We start from the raw sequence: 17,630 nt of genomic DNA on the forward strand, positions 1-17,630 counted from the left end.
TCTAGCAGTTTTCTGGTGGCGATTTTAGGATTTTCTATGTATAGTATCATGTCATCTGCAAACAGTGACAGTTACTTCTTCCTTTCCAGTTTGGATTCCTTTTATTTCTTTTTCTTCTCTGATTGCTGTGGCTAGGACTTCCAGTACTGTGTTGAATAAAAGTGACGAGAGTGGGCATTCCTGTCTTGTTCCTGATCTTAGAGGAAGTGCTTTCAGCTTTTCACCATTGAGTATGGTGTTAGCTGTGGGTTTGTTGTACATGACTGCTCTCCTGGTCCTTGTCCCATTTCTCCTCTCCCCCTCCGCTAGGCTAACTACCCATCTCCACTTCCTGTTTAAATCACAGTTGTAACTCTGTGATTATTTCTTTTACTCAGGGTAAGATTTGGGGGTCATTGTCAAATCTTTGCCTCTCTGTCTTGATATCTAGTTATTGCTGAAACCTATCTGTTCTTGTTCTTTCAAAATGTTCTTGTGTTGTTTCCTTCCTTCTTTCCTTTCTATCTGTGATGGTCCTGCCCTGGTTCAGACCTTTATTATCTTCTGCTCATCCATTGAAGGAGCTTCCAACTAGTCTCTTTGTGTCCCTCTTCCCCTATAACACGTTCCGTGTCCTAGCGGGTGAATCAAACTGAAACACGGCTTTCTCTTCGGCTCTAACAGCTCCCTGCTGCTTCCAGGACAAAGATCAGACTTCTGGTCTGTAATGCCCTTCGTAATCAGGCTCTTAATTACTTGTTCATTCTTCTGCTCCATCTAGACGTAGGAACCTACCGATCCTGAACTGCTGATTGTTAATCTTTATCTAATACTTGTGAATAGTGGTGATTAAAGTGTATACTAAAGTATGAAATAATCTGATGGCACAACAGATAGCAGTGTAGTAACTATTATGATAGTTAAGTAATAACAATGAACAGTAGTTCACATATTCTTCCTTGTCTGGAATGTGTCTTTCTGCATATTTTCTTTGATCTCAGTGTCCCAGGATGCCTTCTCATCCTTCTGCCACCCAGAGTACCCAAGGCAGTGCCCTTGGGTACAGGTTGATCACAGACCCAGGTGCTGGTTTACCCTGCTGTCCTGGCATTATTATTAATTATGCCCCCAAGTGTCTAAACAGTGTATCATACGGCCACCCTACCTATGCGTTATGAAGAGCATGGGTTCCAGTGTGTGAACGGTGACGGGCCCACAGCCGCGGCTCTTTAGACTTGCCCAGAGCCCTCATTTCCTGCCCATCTCCCTTGGCAGGTGTAGGGTTTAGCACCTCGTCTGTGCAGCCGTGATGCCAGGAGTTAGGGGTACAGGGGTGTGTAAGACACAGTCCCTGTCCTCGGGGAGCCCCTGGTCAGGGCACAGACAGGCCTGGAACCAGAAACAGCTTGTGTTGGCACCAACAGAAGTGTGCACCCGGAGAGGGAAGGGGGTGATCGCTTTGGTGGGTTGGAAGTGGCGGGGCAGGCTGGGAGCCAGGGAGGCGGTTCTGTGGATGACAGTGGACCGCTGGGGAGACACCAAGGATAGGTGGTGTTCCAGCCGAAAGCACCCTGGTGGCTCCGGGACGATGAAGCGAGCCTGGCTGTGCCACGTGGGTGTGGACCTGTAGCCGGGAACAGAAGCGGTCCGTTCTTAACTGTCCCTGGGTCTTCCTCTCATTGCCACCGAGCCTTCCTTCTGTGTGTTTACATGTGAAATGATATGCAGGGGACTGTGGGATTATGTTGCTTTGCCTTTGTAATTACATTGCACACTTATCTAAAATTAATTGAGCTTATCTCTGACAAGGCTGTCTGCAGCCTTCCTGCCGGCTTCCTGTCTGCTGGGTTCCTCAGTCACATGTGGCATCTAGGAGTGTGCTCGCTGGACTTTGGGGTCACAGTGGGGGAGGGGTCCCTCAGGAGAGCTGGGAGATGGTGCCTCTCTGCTCTGCACTTCCCGGGGGGTGTTTGGTCTCGGGGGCTTCTCCAGAGTGATGGGTGCTGAGCAAGTGCAGGAGAGCAGGAACCGGAAGAGGTCGTGATGACCTCAGGGTCCTAAGCAGACACATGGATGTGGCAGAAAGCTCTCTTAGGGGCTGTTGTGTGGCTGCCCCCGTTGATACTCAGACATTATAGCGTCAGAACGACTGTACTTGCTGACCCCTTAACAGACTCTGCCTGTTATGAAGTGAGTAGCCGGCTGCCAGGGCCTGTTGTCAGCAAACACTGATAACCCCAGAAGGTGTGCAGCTCAGGCCTGCTGCATGTGTACGTATATTTCTTTCCTCCCTTTCTTCCTTTCTTCCTTCCTTCCTTCCTAAATTTATTTATTTACTTACTTTTGGCTGCAGTGGGTCTTCGTTGCCGTGCGTGCGGGCTTTCTCTAGTTGCGGAGAGCGGGGGCTACTCTTCGTTGCGGTGAGTGGGCTTCTCATTGCGGTGGCTTCTCCTGTTGCGGAGCATGGGCTCTAGGCGCGCGGGCTTCAGTAGTTGTGGCACGTGGGCTCAGTAGTTGTGGCTCGCAGGCTCTAGTGTGCAGGCTCAGTAGTTGTGGCACACGGGCTTAGTTGCTCCGTGGCATGTGGGATCTTCCTGGACCCGGGCTTGAACCCGTGTCCCCTGCATTGGGGGGCGTATTCTTAACCACTGCACCACCAGGGAAGTCCTGTACGTATATTTCTTACTGTAGAAATCATAGGAGACTGAGGGTCCGTCTTCATCGAATCCTTCTGGAAAGCAAAGAAGAGAAGCTCAAGCTTCTAATTTGTTTGAAAGGGTTTAGATATTTAACATGAAATAGCAGTAGCCTTTCCTTTAATTAAATGCCATGCAGCATTGGCTGTGGGATCAATGGTATTGAAGGGAAAACAGTGTAATTAGACCTTGTGAAGCGACTGGCAGATGACTGGGGTTCTCTGTCAAGGGTTGGGGTGTGGGTGGAGGGCTGGTCATAGGACGGGCAGAAGAGTGCACGGTGCTTTCCCTGCTGTAGACTTTGAAACGCCAGAGTTTTCCCCAAAGCACTGTGGGTGTACTTCTTCATTTCCCGTTAGTGGGGAATGGATAGAACTCTCATTTAGTCAGTTCCCTATTATTAGACATTTAGGTCATATCTTTTCTTTTAACATATAAATAACGCCACGGTGACCATCTTTATGCATACAGATTTGTTTACATTTTGGAATGTTTCTTTGGGACAGATTCCCGGAAATGAAATGACTGGCTCAGAGGGCGTGAGCATTTTCAGCGAGGCTGGATGTGAGCTGGAGGTGTCTGTCTCCATGACATCGAGTCGTAAATCTGCATACCTGGTGCAGGATGAAGCGTTCCCTGGGCTCCCGCGGCTGCCCGGGCGCATGCGCAGGGCTCCCGGGGCGTCTCTGGGGCGTGGCGTCCTCAGAGCGGGCGCCTGTGTCTTGGGTCCGTCCGCGGGCCTCTCCAGCCATGAACACGCCCGGAGCAGCGCATCCAGCTGAGCGGGCCTTTGCCGGGTTTTTAGTTCCTGTAATGAAGGTTGGGGGTCCCTGGGAGGGCTCTCATTGCTCTGCACCATCCTGTCATCTTGGGGGTGGGGGGGGGCCCTTCCAGATCCAAGCCCCTCCTTCCCCCGTGCAGCACCATTCAGCCTCCTCAGTTCTGATCAAAACTCTGCACACCAAGGTCCATAATTATGTTCCCTGAGACAAAGGGCCCCCCCCTTGCCTGGATCCGCCCGCCTTAGAAGGCAGTTAGGGTTATATAGCCTTTAAAAAATTCCTTATCCAGGACTTTTGGAAAACGTCTTTACTGAGATATAATCCACATACCATACAATTCACCATTTAAGTGTCCGAGTGGTTTTTAGTATGTTTGTAGGGTTGTGCAGCTGTCACTATAGTACATTTCAGAGCTCAAAGAGAAACCCTGGGCCTGTTAAGCGGTCACTCCCCGTCCTGCAGCCTCCCTCCCCTCAGCCCCAGGTATCCACTAATCTTCGATCTCTGTGGATCTGCCTATTCTGGACATTTCACACAATGGAATCATACACTATGTGGTCTTTTGAGAATGGCTTCTTTCACCTAGTGAAATGTTTCCAAGCTTCATCTATGTTGTAGCATCTATCCTTCAGTCGTTTTGGGGCCAAATAATCTTCCATTTTATGGATGGACCACATGTTATTTATCCATTCATCAGTTGATGGATATTTGGAGTGTTTCCACTTTCTGGCTGTTGTAAGTAATGCTGCCATGAACACTCATGTATGTACGTGTTTTTATGTGGATATGTTTTCATCTGGGTGAAATACCTAGGAGTGGAATTGCTGAGTCACATGGTAACTCTGTTTAACTTTTTAAGGCACTGCCAGCCTGTTTTCCAAAAGGGCTGCAGCATTTTACATTCCCCTCAGCATTAGATGAGGGCTCCAGTTTTTCTTTTTTCTTTTTTTTTAATTTTAATTTTATTGGAGTATAGTTGATTGACAATGTTGTGTTAGTTTCAGGTGTACAGCAAAGTGGTTCAGTTATACATATACATATATTCATTCTTTCTTAGACTTTTTTCTCATATAGGTAATCACAGAAGCTCCAGTTTTCCTACATTGTTTATTCTAGCCATCCGAGTGGGTGTGAAGTGGCATCTGGTTGTGTTGTCGATTTCCCTGATGGCTAATGATTTTGAGCATCTTTTCATGTGCTTATTGGCCATTTGTAGCTCTTCTTTGAAGACATATCTATTAAGATCCTTTGGCCTATTTTTAATTGGGTTATTTGTCTTTTTATCATTGACATCCAAGTCTCTTGATACTGTCCATTTTTTTCTAGTTGATTGCCACAAGGACCAGGCTGAACATAGGGATCGGCAGGGAAGCTGACTTTGGCTGGTTGGGCTCTTTCCTGCGGCAGCTGGTAGGGGCAGGGTGGAGGTGGCCTCGAACTTTCCAGATGGGAGGGCCGAGGAGAAGCAGGACACCTACCATGGAGGGTGGAGCTGTTTTCCTGTCATTGCTGACAAAGTGACTTCTGTTTTAATAGGATTTGTTTTCCCCTCTATGAACAAATCGGGTATATTCATGGAGGTAAATTATAATTAAAAAAAAGAAAAAGGAAAGGAAGAGGAAAGAAGACTCCTGCTTGTGATACAAGCAAGTAACTGTGTTAAAACTAGCAAAATCAAGCAAAACAAAAACAAATGACAAGGAAAAAAATAAGATTGCCAGGTTCCTTTTTGGTTCGAATACGCACAGTTCTGTGTTCCTTTCTGATGATGACATGGCCAGTTTCATCTAGTGAATAAAATGCTTCCTGGAGATTTGTTCTAAAATCGTGTAAGGGGGAATTTCCTAGAGCACCTGTGGATTAAGCAGTGAACAGGGGATGCGTTATTTGGCTGTTTTGTAAAGCACATGCATGGTTTGTGTGGCAGTAAATGGGGTTACAGTGCGTGGTACAAGGGGGAAGGGGGGTGTGAGTCTTGGTTTCCTTTGTGGGGACGTTGCGAGCAGCTCTTTTTGGTGGAGGGACATTTGAAAGCAGGTGATAAACTTAATTTTTAGGAATGTGGTTGATCTCATGTAGAATGACTTAGCAGTTAATTGTAGCACAGTTTCTACAATAAAACGCATCTCCGTCTTTTCATTCTTTTAAAAACATTTCTCTTTCCCGGTTGTGAAATGCAGTGGGGCAGCCAGAGTCTGGAGCTCGGAAGGCCTCGCCGTGTGTTTTCTTGCCAGTGGCTTCAGGTCTTTATGTCTGTGAGCAAAGGAAATGGCGGGGAACTCTGGCGGCGGGGGTGGCCCTCTCCCCCTTTTTCAGGACTCTCAGGACTGTGGGAGCGGGTGGTCCAGCTTCTCTCGTGTGGTCATTACATCCTTTCTGGTGAAGTCGCAGCCTCAGGCACGGCTCCTGCTCTGTGGTCAGGAGTGGAGGGGAGACCTACCCGCTCAGAACCCGCCCAAGGCTCAGGAATCTGTGTCTGCCCCTCCGCCTGTGATTCCTATCCTGGTTGGGAGTTAGTTACAGCCCCATAAGTCAGGTTAGGTAATTTTATACAAAATAAAAGCATTGCTGGGCTTCCCTGTTGGCGCAGTGGTTAAGAACCCGCCTGCCAATGCAGGGGACACAGGTTCGAGCCCTGGTCCGGGAAGATCCCACATGCCGCGGAGCAACTAAGCCCGTGTGCCACAACTACTGAGCCTGCGCTCTAGAGCCTGTGAGCCACAACTACTGAGCCCGTGAGCCACAACTACTGAAGCCTGCACGCCTAGAGCCCATGCTCCGCAACAAGAGAAGCCACCGCAATGAGAAGCCCGTGTACCGCAACGAAGAGTAGCCCCCGCTCACTGCAACTAGAGAAAGCCCGCACGCAGCAACGAAGACCCAATGCAGCCAAAAATAAATAAATAAAATAAAATAGATTTTAAAAATAAATAAATAAATAAATAAAAACATTGCTGTCCTTCACGTGGTCGGCCCTGACTGTGTCCCTCCGGGTTTTCTTTTAGGGCCCCACCTGGGCCCTGCTGCCCCCAGCCTGCAGGCCTTGGTTCAGATGCTCCCTGTGGGGAAGGCCTTTCCCTCTGTCTGTCTGTCTGTCTGTCTGTCTGTCTGTCTGGTGGACCTCACCCCGCCTTTCAGGTGGCCTCGCTGTGCAAAGCCTCTCCTGGCCTGGCATCAGGCTGTGCAGGACTCGCCTCAGGTCCCGAGCCCTGGCTGCCTCTCCTCACCGCCGTGTTCCCCTCTCCCTGGGGCTCAGCTCTGTGTCCCCAAGAGGAGTGTTCGTCCATTTCTGCCCGTTCTCATGCCTCTAAACGCACACGCCTTCCCTGTCTGGACGAAAACCCTTTAGATGAAAGAAAAAGTTATAGCGAGAGAAGTTATTTTGCGAAACTTTCTTATGTGAATTGCAGCAATTAAGGGTCATCCGGGTGAGAATCCCAGAGCACTGAGAGGAGCTGCCAAGCAGTTGGGCATCCTTGCCTCTCACCTCCTCCTCTTGCTGCCGAACAGACTGCAGCTGGCTCCTGAGAGCTCAGCGAGTGCAGCCCTCACCACCCCTCCTGCAGCTTGGGCCCCAGGGTCCTGCAGAAACACCTTCCAGAAGGATCCTTTAGCTCCATCACCCTCCTAGCTCTGTCTGTGGAAGGGAAACCTTGTTCCAGTTTGCCAAAGGCCAGGCAGGAACGGGACAGGCGTCTTTCTCAGGCTTGCCGCACTTTTTCCTCTCCCGTCCAGGCTTCCTCTTACATAGAGTGGCGAGGGCCACCGTATGACACATCATTTACGTGTCGGTGGCTAGGAAGTTTTCCATTTCTCCGTATTTTCACCTGAGACGAGAAGCAGGCTTCCCTGGAAAGTTACCTACTTGACTTTGAAAGACAGAGGGTGGTGGGGTGGTCGGGATCTGCTTCCAGGGGCAACCATCCCCCTGTTTGGGGGTTCCTCATGGAGTGCAGCGGTGTTCCAAAGCGGGTGCTTGCAGGGTGCACCAGCCTGGTGGATTCCCGCCTCCGTTCCAGCACAAAGCCTGGCGCACTGGGTGGGGGTGGCCATGGGGTGACTGGGCGGTGAGCAGGTCGCAGGGGCAGCTGGATCCGGGCTCATCCTTTGGCTGGTCCACTGGCTGCTGTGCCCCTCACATCTGGAAGGGGTCGCTGTGCTCTTCCTCTAGCTCCCTAGTCACCCAGCAAGCCCTGCGGCGTTCGCTCCAAATACCAGTGCTTCTGCTTAGGAAACCCACATCCGGTCACAACACCTTGGCAATCTTTGCTTAACACTCCCCGCCCCTCTCCCCCACCCACGCTGGCCCCTCAGCTCCTCTGAGTGTAAATCCAGGTGGGTGGCACGCTGTCCCAGCCTTCCCTGTGTGATGCAGGCCCTGCTTCCCTCTCCAGCCTGATTTCTCGCTGGCACCCCCTCGCGCCCTCCCCCTGGGTGGGTGCGTCGTGCTGAGCTACGTACAGTTCTGTGAAGATGTTTTACAGTCCACCCCACCGTGCTTTTGGGTGGGTGGCTTCCTCCAGCTGCAGTGCTCTGGGCCCCTTGGCATACACCTTTACTCAGTTAGTTTTCTTTCTATCAAAGTAACCCATGCACCTGGTCTGAAAAATGAAGCAGTAATATAAGACTGGAAGCAGCAGTCCTCGGCCCCCAGCCTCCCTCACCCTGCATCCCATCCCCACGGGCTGTCACTCTATGTCTCTGTGTATAAGAAACTATAGAGTTCCTTTTCTGTTTCTAAACACTCTGCAAATTCTGCAGATTTTTACAGTCTAGCTGTATTTATTGCCATCTTCCTCTGGACGCAGAGAGGTTACCTCTTATGGTTCCCTTCCCTCTTCTCGTTCCCCACCCTCTCAGTGTAGCTCATGTCACAGTGTTTGGGAAATGGGGATCCACTGTGCTCCTGTGGCTGGAACTCTGGTTCGGGACTGAGCCACCGGTACCTGCCGTGTGTGACTTTTCTGCTTTACCCTAGAGCTGTTTCTCTGTGCGGGAGGTGGGGACTCCTGCGTGCCTCCAGGGGTCTGGCTGGCCCCCGTGCCTTGGAAGTGGTCCACCTGCGTTCAGCCGCCGCCGGGCCTCTGGGGTTCTCTGCCATGGATGGGCCTCCCGCTCTCAGGCAGCAGGTTTTAGTCTCTTCACCACTCTGCTGAGTCAGCTCCCTCTCTCTCATCCACGTTCCATCTTCCAGATTTTTGTTGACATTTCTTGTCTGCTCTCGTCTCCTCCTTGATGCCCTCGTTTTTGTTTATGACATTGTTCCTTTCCTGTTGTGTTGATGGGGTCAAGGCTGGGGGGCAGAGATGAATCTTCCAGGTTTTGAGTTGGCTTCAAGGTGCCTCTCAAGCAGCAGCTCCCTGGGAATCTTCCCCGTGTCCCCCTTCTTCAGGGAGGAGCCCACCTCTACTCCGGTGTCCCACGTCACGTGCACACCTTTCTTGCGCAGCCTCCCTAAACACTTGCACTGTTAGACTTTCCCTCCCTCCTTCCAGTGAGCCGCTGGAGGGTAGGAACTGGGGCTACTCGTACCCTCCGAGGCTCCTGCAGAGTCGATCGGTGTTCACAGACTGGGTAAATCAACGTGTGTGATGGACTCGGAGCAAGGCGAGTGTGGAAGTGGCTTTGGCCCCACGGGCAGCTTACACAAAGGGTGCTCAGTAAGCGCTGGTCAGATTGCTGGTTTATGAGACTGTCCCGAACCGTGGCTTTCAGGAACAAGAGGCGTGCTTGTCCTGCAGGGCCTTCTGACGCTGGTGACAGCTCCGCTTCTGGATTGGATTCAAGCAAGAGCCTAGGGGACTGTAATATACATGCATTTCTTATTCTTGTCCCAGATTTCAGTACTGCCAAAGTTTTAAAAAATAAGAATTAAAGTCAGATTAAAAGAGAAGAGTATTAGAAAAAAATAGCTTAAATTATGGGTTGATTTTTCTGTTATTCCTGGCTTTTCAGGAAAAAAAAAAGGTACTTATAATAGGAGTTCTTTGCATACACCATTTTGTGGCAGATTTCTGGTTCAGTCTCAAATGTGATATTTTACATCCAGTTAGAACGAATGAGTCCCAGTGGCTGCATGGTTTGGGTTCGCAGCCCAACCAGCCAAATAATTACATCAGTAAGCGTAACAGAATCGTGTTCTTGCATTTGTATAGTATGTCACAATGCTTTCTCATGTATTGTCTCTTACAGAAATTCTGTGATTTAAGCAAGGAAGGTATTTTTATCTTGCTACATGTTTTAGAGGAAGAAACTGGGGCTCAGCAGAGATTAAGAGTACTGACCAAGGCCACACAGATTCTCATTGGCCACGCTGGGCCTTGAACCCAGGTCCATTGAATCCACAACTAGCGTTTGTTGCTCTATACCTCTCTGCTTCCTTTCATCATGGACTGTTTGCAACGTCAGTTTCCCAGGTGGGCATTTTATTGAGAAGGAAAGACTCACAGTACAGATGAGTATGGAGTTGTGATATTGGTGTTGTTTTCACAAAAATGTTTCCAAATTTTATTTTTTGGAAAACAAATGCACTATTGTAGAAAAAAATGCTATTTGTTTCTCATTCATTTTCTGCTTATTAAAGTATTTCTTACATTTTAGTTTTCTCTCTTAGAGAACTAGTGATTTTGCAGTCTGATTCCAAGAAGTATGGGGACAGAGAGCTGAAAGAAAAGCCAAAACCACGCTGTAAATGTAAAGACTCAGGCAGTTGAAATAAAAGGTGGAAAAAGATATGCCAGGGAAGCGCTAATCATAAGAAAACTAATTTGCTTATAATAATACCAGAAAAAATAAACATCAAGACAAAGAGTTTTTTTTTTTTTAATAAATTTATTTATTTATTTATTTATCTTTGGCTGTGTTGGGTCTTCGTTTCTGTGCGAGGGCTTTTCTCCAGCTGCGGCGAGTGGGGGCCACTCTTCATCGTGGTGCGCTGGCCTCTCACTATCGCGGCCTCTCTTGTTGCGGAGCACAGGCTCCAGACGCGCAGGCTCAGTAGTTGTGGCTCACGGGCCCAGCCGCTCCGTGGCACGTGGGATCTTCCCGGACCGGGGCACGAACCCGTGTCCCCTGCATTGGCAGGCTGATTCCCAACCACTGCGCCACCAGGGAAGCCCAAGACAAAGAGTTTTATTAAGAGAAAGAGGGATGTTTTATAACGATAAGGGGTTCAATTCGTTAAGTAGAGGTACCTTTCCTAAATGTGTGTGTACGTAATAACACAGCCTCATAATGCACGAAGCAAACGTTGACAGGAATGAAGAAAGCAATAGACCAATTTCCAATCTTAGGCAGACATTTTAACACCTCTTCCTGAGTAACTGATAGAATAGGTAGGAATATAAATCAGTAAAGGGAGATATGAATAGTGGTGTCAACCAGCCGGATCTAACTGGTGTGTAGAATACCACATCCACCAACTGAAGAACGCACATTCTTTTCGAGGACATACGGCACATTCGCCAAGTAGACCATATGCGCTGCCAAAACAGGTCGTGATAAATATCAAAGGACTGAAATAACACCAAGTTCATCTGACCAAATCCTTTAAATTAGAAAGCAGTCTACTGTGATACCCAGGACATCCTCAAATACTTGGAAATTTATCAGCATACTTCTAAATAACTCATGGATCAAAGAAATCACAGGGAAAATTAGAAAGCGTTTCACACTGAATGATAATGACAATACATATAAAAATGTATGTGATAAACTAAAACAGTGCCTGGAGGGAAATTTATACCTTTAAGTGCCTATATTAGAAAAGAATAAAGGTTCAAATCAATGATCAAAGCTTCTACCTTAAGAAGCTAGGAAAAGAGGAGGGGATTAAACAAAACCAAAATTAAAGAAGGGAAATAAAATAAAGGTGGAAATCAGTAAACTGAAAAATGTACAAATGAGAGCAAGAATCAAGAAAATCTAAAATTAGTGTTTTGAAAAGATCAATAAAAACTTGTAGTTAGACTTGACCAATGGAAAAAGAGAGAAAACACAAATTACCAGTGTCAGATATGAAAGAGGAAACATCACTACAGACCCTACAGACATTAAAAAATAATAAGTGGATACTGTTGACAACTTTATGCCAATAAATTCAAGAATGTACATGAAATGGACATATTCCTTGAGAAACATGGCCTAACAAAACAGATGCAAGAGGCAATTGGAAACTCTCATATCAGTTTAAAACATAAATTTGTAATTAAAAAACCTTCACACGAAGAAAGTGTCAGGGTCAAATGGCTTTTCCAGTGAACCCTATCAAACATTTTAGGAGGAAATAATACTGATTCTCCAGAAAGTCTTTCCTTTCAGAAAAGAGAGGAGAACACACTTCTGAGCTCATTATATTAAGGTGGCATAGCCCCGATACTGAAACCTTACAAAGACATTGTAAGAAAAAGAAACTAGAGACCAATATTCCTGGTGCACAGACAAAAATGTCTTTAAAATATGTTAGTAAGTTGACTTTTGCTCCAACCCGTGGAGGATTAACTGTCAAAGGCATTGCTCCCCTGTTGTAACAACTGGAAAACTGCCCCCAGTACTTGAAATAGCTGCCTTGGGACCTTGTGGAACAGGTGATGCCGGACCGTGATCCTGAACGCAGGGGAACAGCAAGGTGAGCTTTACGTTTGCTCCTGTTCACAGTTGGAGGCAGTTTGCAGGCTGCAGCACAGCCGAACCTGGCGGTCCTGCCGAGTCGAGGACTCAGGAAAGGGGGCTCCCAGAGGCCGAGACAGAGCGTGGGAGCAGAGTGCTGGACAGGAGGGAACAGCCAGAGGTGGAGCCCGGGTGTCGGCAGAGCGTCCCCTCAAGTCCTTGGCGGAGTGCTGATCTGTTCACGGGCGGGGTGAGATGGCATGAGGCAGGGAAAGAATCCCCAGAAAGCAGCCAGTCAGACGACCACCAGAGCTCACGCAGGCGTCGGCTGTGGGGTGTTGCTGCCGGCACCGGGACTGGGAAGTCGCTCTGGCCAGTAGCTGAACGTGGGAGAAACCCTGTGTGCTCAGGGCCCGCGTGCTGGAGAAAACACGCTCTGCAGGGCCTAAGTGCAGGAGAAAGCCTGCTCAGGGGGAGGCGGGAGCTAAAGGGCACTGGGGACCACCCCTCTGCAGGAGCCTGGAGAACCTGGACCAGAGCAGCCCTTTCTCCTCGACGGTCCTTCCTTCACCCTCTGCTGAAAAGGAGAGCGTCATGCCAGCTGGCCAAGGAGAAACATTTACAGGACCCAGTTCCATGATCAGAGAGGCAATAAATTGATAACTGGCACATCTGGCATTCAAAAAAAAAAAAAAACCAAAAACCCAGGCATGCTAGGAAATAGGAAAATATGACCTAGAATCAGAAGAAAAATCAATCATTAGAAACAGACCCACGAATCAATAATAAAATTATTATGAACAACCCAATAAAAAGATGGGTAAAAGATTTCAATATAAACTTCATAAAAGGTATAAAAATGGCCAGAAAGCACGTGAAAATCTGTTCAACGTGCAACATCATTACTCATCACAGAATGGCTAATTAAAACTGTAATGAGATACCATTTAACATTTAGTAGAATGATGAAAATTAAAGACCGACGTAACACTAAATTTTGACCAGGACGTGGAGCAGTGAAAACTTTCATACATTAATGGTGGAACGTGTAAAATGGTACAACCACTTCGGAGAACCACATGGCAGTTTTTTTTAAATAAAGTTAAAGATGTATCTGTCCTGTGACCCAGCAGTTCCGCTGCTTCATATTTGCCTCATAAAATTGGAAACATACACCCATAAAGCAGGTATCCACAGGAATGTGCATAGCAGCTTTTTTATGGAGGAAAGCCTGTAAATAACCCAGGCATCTGGGAGCAGGTAGATACCTAAACAAATGGTGATATGTTCTTAGCAAAGAATACTGTCCCTGCTTGTAAAGAAGGAACTACTGCTACACGCATGACTCTGACAGACACATTATGAGCAAAGAGGTAGGACACAAATGAGGGCATCCCGTGTGTAGTATTTACGTGAATTTTAAGGACAGGCAGAGCTGATCTATGGTGATAGATATCAGAAAGGGGTTAGCTCGGAGTTGGGGGGCAAGGAGGCACTAGAAGAGGGTGAGAGGAGTGTTTCAGTCTTGTTGGGGAGCTCTATTCATTCTTTTATTGTGTATAAATTACACTTCGATTAAAAATGTGACACCTCCCCCCCCCCCCAAAAAGAAACACCTCTAAAGGGCTGGAGGGAGGAATTGGCCTTGCATCTCTCCAGTACTTACTGCCAAGCAATCACAAGGCACTGCATCAGGACAGACAAGCAGGAGAATCATGGGGTCTGACCTCCAGGAACTCATAAGCCCCTTCTAGGAGGTGAGACTGATGCTCATGGCGTGGCCCTGAAGGTGGGCGGGGCTCCAGGCTCCGGGCTCTGGGCTCCAGGCGGCACTCACAGAAGAGGGAAGTGAGTGAGGGCTGGAGTCGTCAGGAAGGTGTCCTAGATCTGGAAGAGGCTGAGCTGGGCCTGGAAGGCTGGGTGGATTTTGAAAAGTTGGAGGTAAAGGTGGAGATGCCACAGGAACTTTGTAGAGACACAGCAGGGTAGACAATGAAAGGTAGGTCTCCAGCATCCTCGAGCCTGCTCCCTGAACCCCTCCCCAAGTCTGGCTGTGCGTCTCGATTCTTGTGTGTGCTGGCAGAAATACTCAGTGTGGCTACATTCTCTTCTCTGTTCTCTTCATAATTTAGAGAAGTTTCTTCTATATCCACCCACAAAAAGATACCCATTCTTTTCCATGGCAACATTGTCATCCAGTGGGGATGTAACAGGGTTTTTAATCATCTCCCTATTAATAGACACTTTGTTTCTAATTTTCTGTTATGATTGTACTCAGATGAACACCCTTGTGTATAATCCTTGCGTACCTTTGCAGACATCCTTGTTGAATAGGTTTCTTCAAGTGAAGTTGCTGCTCAAGCATTATATACCTTTAAAAATTGACCAACACAAAAATTATATCAATATACACTCTTACCAAACTATAAGAGAGTGGCTGTTTACCCAGAATCTCATCAATATTGGGCATTATTTAAGATTCTAACTTTTTTTTTTTTTTTATGGCTGTGTTGGGTCTTCGTTTCTGTGCAAGGGCTTTCTCCAGTTGTGGCAAGCGGGGGCCACTCTTAATCGCGGTGCGCGGGCCTCTCACTATCGCGGCCTCTCTTGTTGCGGAGCACAGGCTCCAGACGCGCAGGCTCAGTAATTGTGGCTCACGGGCCCAGTTGCTCCGCGGCATGTGGGATCTTCCCAGACCAGGGCTCGAACCCGTGTCCCCTGCATTGGCAGGCAGATTCTCAACCACCGCGCCACCAGGGAAGCCCTAAGATTCTAACTTTTGACAAGTGTCTTGTTTTAATAATGTAGTTCTTTGATCACCATTAAGGTTACGTGCCTAGTTTTGTACATTTATTAGCCATTTCTGTCTCCTGTGAATTTTCCATTTTTCTGTAGATTGATCACTCTTACTTTTTTATGTGTTCTTTACATATTAGTGATGTTAACCTTTTAATATTTTATGTTGCTTGTGTATTTTTCAGATCTGTCATTTTTTTTAACGTAGTTTCTTTCACTGTACAGTCATTTTAAACTTTTATATAGTTAATTTGTTAAGCTTTTTATTTATAGTTTCTGAGATTTGTGTCTTGCTTAGGAAGACCTTTTTCCCATCCCAAAGATAGCAAGATATTCTCTTATATTTTCTTGTATTTTAAAAATCATTCCTTTATACACATACGTTGCATTTAGATCTTTGGATCTTTAATCATCTGGAAACATGTTTTTGTATGGTAAGATATATGTTCTAACTTACTTCTCTGGAAATAGATACTGTATTGTTGGGACGTCATTAGTTGGTGGGCCCCTTGATTTGGAATGCTCTTTTTATCACAGCTAAATACAGGTTTGATGTGAACCACTTATTCTGTTACACTTATCTCTCTCTTCATTTTAGTTTTGCTCTTAGAATCTTAATGTCTTAACTATTGTAGTCCTAGTATACATTTTCTTATCCGTTAATGCAAATTCTTTTACGTTATTCTTTTTGGAAATTTTATTGGCTGCTCTTATGCATTTGCTCTTCCAGATGAACCTCAGGTCGGCTAATTAAGTTTCAGTCTGTCCTGAAACTTACATGCAGTCTATCCTGTTGGAATTTTGATTGGCTTTGCGTCGAACTTAAAGGTGGACAGTTGACAGCATTGTAATTTTGAGTCTTAGATCCAGTCTTCTGTGTCTTCTTGTTTTTATCTCCTAAATTTCTCTTTGGTCATTGCCCTTCTCTCACTGTCACCATCCTAGCCACCATCACCTCTGCCTTGGGCTTCCTAAGTAGCCCCTTAAGTGGGCTCTTTGGGGCCACTGGCCCCTCTGATCCTTTTTCCACACTGTGGTCAAGGCTTTGCGTAAGCTGTTCCCTGGGCCCAGAATATTCCCCTTCCGGCCCCCTCTTCTCTCAGTTGATCTCTCCGCATCTCTAGGTCTTATTTCGGTTCTCATGTCCTCAAGGAGACCTCCCTAACTGGGTACCCCTTCCCACTGAGGACTTCATTGTGCTGTTCACCTCATCTTTTAAGCACTTAATCCAGTCGTGATTTTACATTTGCCATGACCTTGGAGTGGGAGGTGAGTTCCCTGCGCCTGGGAGCTGTGTGGTGGTCACTTGAGTAATTCCCCTACCGCTGGCCTTGTGCCTGTCCCCGTGGATGTGTTCCTTAAATACTTGTTAATGTCAGTCAGTGAGCTCGGTGTTTTCCTCTGTTTCTTTATGTCTTTAAGTAAAACCCTATAGTTTTCTTCATGTGGTGTTGTGCATTTCTTGTTAAGGTTATGCCTGCCAAGTTTTCTATTTAGTTTTTTCTCAGTAGTGGCAAGCTGTTGATTTTTGTCCCTTGCATCTGCCCGTCTTGCTGAACTCAGAACCCTGGTTCCTGCCTGTCTGCTGGTGCTGCCGGCCTCTCTGCTGGCTTCGTCCTCAGGCTGGTTGGATTCTAGGTGGCTGTCGAAGTCCCCAGCCTGACACCTGACCCGAGCAACATTCAGAGGAAGCAAGAGAGGGTTACCTCCGACACATTTCCCAGGAGCCAGGAGGAGCTTTCTCAGAAGCCCCCAGCTAATTTGCTCTCTCTTCTCAGTGGTTCAAATAGGGTCCCAGGCCCATTGCCGAATCAGTCACCGGTGAGGGCGTGGCTTAGCTCCATACCAACCAACCCGGTCTAAGTTTAGAGTGAGGCGGGTGGGTTCAGCCTCCCCTGGGCTGCTGGGGGTGGTCACTTTGCATAACCAGGATTCTCCTGGAAAGGTGGAAGGGGCGAATGGGCCCGGGGTGAAAGTCCACCCCTGACATCTGTCAGAGCAGTCCTGTTACTTCTCCCATCCACTCATTCCAACACCATAATAAAGTTATAAGATTTCCTGATGTGGAACCATCCTTTCATTCCTGGAGTAAATCCTACTGGTGTCTGCTATTCTTTGGATATCCAGTTGTGTTTTGATCTAAGATTTCGATCTTGTCTGTGTTCCAAGAAGCCTTCTTAGTAATGGAAGTTAATGGTGGGGAAGGACTCTGGGACGTGAAGGTCACTTGGTTCCTGTGCCGCCATGGCCAAGTCACCTAACCTCTCTGAGACTGTTCCTCATTCATCTTGTAGGATTGCAGCCCTAATGAACTCAGGCTGTTTGGAGGATCAAATAATATATATGAAAGCTCCTTTTAAACACCAGAGCTCACACAAAGTCAGAACTGTGTCTCATACTGTCTATTTAAGGTACCATTTTTATGAGTTTCTTTCATGAAGAGAGAGAACGTTAATGACTGAGATTTCTCTCGGCTTTCTTCATAAACGATCATCAGAAAGCCAGGCTCATGCAGTCAGAGAGGCCCTGGGAACATGATTGGTAAACATTGCATTATTGGTATTCGGATATTAGGTTCCTGCTTTTCATAATATCCTTAGGGAACTGGGGAAGATTTGATATTTTCTGAGATTGCCGTAAAATGCACGTTATCGCTGGTACTGTTGCCCAATTATTCTGTACTTATTTTACTTAGACTTTAGTAATTGGAAAAAGATTAGATGCCAGGACTTTGTATTTTGTTGATTATATTACCAAAGTCTTCTCTTTA

General features: G+C 47.0%; 1 protein-coding gene across 6 annotated transcripts in view; it reads left to right on the forward strand.

Moving 5' to 3' along the window:
- The window catches only part of TBC1D22A (TBC1 domain family member 22A), a 314,445-nt gene that overhangs the window by 80,152 nt on the left and 216,663 nt on the right, over window positions 1–17,630 (forward strand). The gene's annotated exons all lie outside the window — the stretch shown is intronic.

Source organism: Balaenoptera borealis (genome assembly GCF_965194805.1).
Source record: "Balaenoptera borealis genome assembly, chromosome: 13".
Classification (NCBI taxonomy): domain Eukaryota; kingdom Metazoa; phylum Chordata; class Mammalia; order Artiodactyla; family Balaenopteridae; genus Balaenoptera; species Balaenoptera borealis.